Genomic DNA, 4,060 nt, shown 5'->3' with positions numbered 1-4,060 from the left:
AGGAGGCACTCAAAATTTGATGCGCTATGGAGTGGTCCCTGTGTGATTGTAAGTTGTAAGCAGGCCAATGCTTTTCAATTGAGCAAGCCTGGTGGTGAAATTCTTCCCATCCCAGTCAACGAGATCTACCTCAAGCCATGTTTCTGAGAGGGCTTGATTTTCCATGTACATATTAGAGTAGTTTTCTTTCTGTTGGTTTCCTACTTTCCAAGAAGTGCATGAGCACATGTGTTTTGCCGAGTTGTAAAGTTGCTGAGGCAGAGATTTTTTAGTGTTTTGCTACTACAGATGTAGGATTAGTGTTTTATAGTGCACTGATCCACATCTTTCACGACTCTATAGCCCAACGGATGTAGAAGGCCACTGGTCACGCACGTAGCAGGCTTGTATCCCTTCTGAGTCACCAGAAATGTTACCCATTTTGCCTCTCGCCAAAATTTGAACTTTAAATGCTTGCCCCACCCAATGGTCACCTTCCCATTTTATATTATTTTTAATGTCATGGGAATACAAAAATTAAAATGATGAAAACCTTATTGTATTTCCTATATTCCCTAAGTTTATTTCCACCAGTCTACAACTTTCTACAACATCAGCTCTTGTCTGGATCCATGGTGAGTGCTTTCACACATTCTCCAAATGCATGACCTTTATACAATGTAGGGAAGCCCCCTCACAACACGTGGATCAATGGGTCCTTTCATTTTGTGTGGGCTACAGAAAGGGGGAACGGTCAATCTAGCTGGAAATTCTATTGGCTCCCGCATTCTCGTATTCTGAATTCTGTCAAATTTCCTAACAATGTGGGGATGCGCTTTTTGACCACATAGCAAGTGGGTCCATCTTCTTTAAGCCACCATAGATAGGCTGGACAGGGTGGCAGGGTGAGCTAGCAATTTGATTGGCACCCTCTTTCTCGCATTTTATTTTTTGACAGGCATTTTGATGATGCAGGCAAGCACCCTAGCAACACACATCTGGATGATGTCACGACTGATCTCATAGAGGTTTAGAAGGAACAGATTCTGATCATGGTTAGATCTTTATAGATCCATGGCCAAGGCTTTCCCACTTGATGGAAGTGCAAGGGTTTTAATTATTGCGGGCAAGCGCCCTAGTAACACCTATCCCAAATGATGTCACAGCCCTGCCCTTCTCGCAAGGAGATGCATGAAGAATTCTCACCATTTGATGTGAACAGATCTATGGATGCGTCTTCCTTGCATTATCAAGATGCAAAGGTTTTAAATATTGTGGGAAAGCGCTTTGTTACCACGTGTCCCTGTGGGACCTGTCTCTTCATGAGTCATCAGGTTATCGAGGTGGTGCCAAGTGTCATGGGCTCAGATTATATGAGCAAGCATAGAATACAAAAGATCTTCTTGATCATTAATCTCATGGAGATCAAAGACCAAGGCTTTGTTGCTTTATCAAGATGCGAGGAGAATAAAAATTATGGAGAAGTGCCTAAAGGGTACGTGTCTCAGTGACCTGGTTAGGGTATCAACAGCACTAATAGTTAATGTAACTATCATGGTCAGGGTTTTGAGGAGTTGGAGTGGTTAGCTAAAAGGTGTGGTCAATCGTGTGGGGACTTTTTGGGGTGGCAAAACAAAGGAAGATCATTGCCCATGTAGCTCATTCTGCTTGCAAGATTCATTTAACTCGTTGACTTTACTGATCCACAAGCTAGAACAAGGGAAATCAAGTTTTTCGATGCAATCTGATCCTTGTGATCGATGCCAACCACTCTGGAATGAATGCTACCCCTAGGAGAACACTCCACCACCTCTGATCTGATCCACCTACTTGGTCAAACAATTTAATGGTGTCGTTTCTATCTTCTCAGGGCCCTATTCCAACAAGACCAGATAGCATTGCATCTAGATCCCCATGATTATCTTCTGTAGGTCTTAATGGTAGTGGTTGTGGAGTAACTTCAGTAAGAGGACATCTCAGTTATGCCTAAACTATAAAGGAAATTTTTGTAAGTTTTCAAAGGGTCAAACCCTCTCTGATTTCTCTAATATTACTCTGAAAATCTTCAGTGTACAATTCCCCTTTGTCTCTGAACTGAATGACATCCTGCTTATCTCCTTCAACCATTGGTGTGAAAGTGCAAGAATCCTTTGCCTCTCATTGATGTTTTGTAGAAATCTATGATCTACATGACTGTATCTCTTTGACCTATGAATGATATCTAAGTGAATCTCTCTTTCCTTGTGTCATTTATTCTGGTTTTCTAATCTGCATGTGGTTGTTAGATTAAAACAAGTCTAAATGTGTATGTCTTTTGGTGTCATAATGCTTCAATATTGCATGTATGGGTAGAGATCGGTTTGAACACTCTATTTTGGTGCATCATCCCCTTAGGTTAGAGTAGGTAGATTTGCTTTCATGCATTTCTTCTCCCTTTTCCTCTCCAAGAATAGTTAGGTGCACCTTGATAGTAAAAGGAAGTCGGCCTTCGCTAGAGATTCAACCTCATGGTTCAAGTTCCACAGCTTGGAGGTTGTTTCCATGTTTCACAAGGTTGTCCTTAGGTAAGAATTTGGATAAGGGTGCAAACCTCTGTGACAAAAGGACCCATTGTATTCTTTCACGTGTTGGACTTGGTGAGTTACCATTGTTAATCTTTGATACATGGACTATTTGTTTCTTTTGTTCATCTTTAATTTCTCTAGTCAACTTTGTGATTTTATCAATTTGTGGCTTAGGTTGAACAACCACCAAGGTCCAACCTTGACCTTGCACAAAGCATCTTCTTCTTAGAACTTTAATCACCGTCAATGGAGGAGAAGATAAAGCTTCACCATCTAAAGAGGTGTCATTATATAATCCATTTAGATCTTATTTTTCCTCTTCATTATTCTTGACTTCAAATGTGCACACCAAACTTGAATTTCCTTTTGGTATTTCACTTGGGGTTTGACCATTTTTCAAGTGCATTATTTGAGTTAATATCTGAGAAATCACTTATTGGCAATGTGAGTGCTCAAATTTTGAATGACCTACTTTGTGTAACCTACAATATCCTAGAAGGAGAAAGATGTTTGGGTCCACTTCTTCTCCTAAGAATTGCAAATTTACAACCATTCAATCTATGAATTGAGTCATGATATCTTCCCTTGGGTTAGGGTTCAGTGATTCTTCATCTAGATTGTTTGATTTCTCAATTAAAGTTATTTCAATTGCCATTACCCTATAGGCACCTAAATTTGATTGAAGAAATGCTACTTCATTCAAAGCATTATACTCCGTGATCATTGTCTTTATCTTTGGCTCAACATCTATCTTGATTTGGTTATTCAATCCCTTCCAAGGCATCCATAATTGAGTAAAATTAGTTGAGAACCATCCTCTTGGGCACCAGGTCCATTATTTGCTCAATAATAAGCCATATTTTTCCAAAATCTCCACTACATGTATGTCAATGATATCTTGAATTTGGGGGTTTGTAGTCAACTATATGTGAACATATTTCAATACTCTAATAACCTTCACTTCTATTTTGTCAAGTTGAATCACTATTTGATTCATGGGTTGTGGAGTGACTCCCAACTTTTGAGCAATCAAAAGTGGCATGACATAAAAAGAAGCTCCTAAATCTATGAGACAATTGTTAAGGTTCCTTCCAAAAATTCTATGAATAAGTAAAAAAGAGGGTATTTTTGTTGATCTCAGATTGGGTTTGACAAGTGAGTGTCACCACACTTAAGCCATTTACTCAGTTCATGCCAAACTAGTAATACATTGCAAGAACAACATGTAAATATTAGACCATGCTAAGATGTAATGAGTGTCAAGTCACTCAAGTGTCGAGTAGATAGACCATGCTAAGTGATTCAGGAGTAGAGTAAATAGTGGATGCCAAGTAATGTAGGTGTCAAGTCACAATATAAGGATCAATACATCTCAAGCATCAAAGACTTCATATGCTGAGTGACACAATTTTGATATATTGTTTTGTAATGGCACAAACAACTATGTAAACCATTTCTAAGCTGACTTAATATTGTATTTCGATATTTTGAATATAAGGATGAATCTATATTTGGAT

Source organism: Cupressus sempervirens, chromosome 10 (genome assembly GCF_028749045.1).
Source record: "Cupressus sempervirens isolate cs-2001-9-10 chromosome 10, ASM2874904v1, whole genome shotgun sequence".
Classification (NCBI taxonomy): domain Eukaryota; kingdom Viridiplantae; phylum Streptophyta; class Pinopsida; order Cupressales; family Cupressaceae; genus Cupressus; species Cupressus sempervirens.
This window is presented reverse-complemented; position numbering follows the sequence as displayed.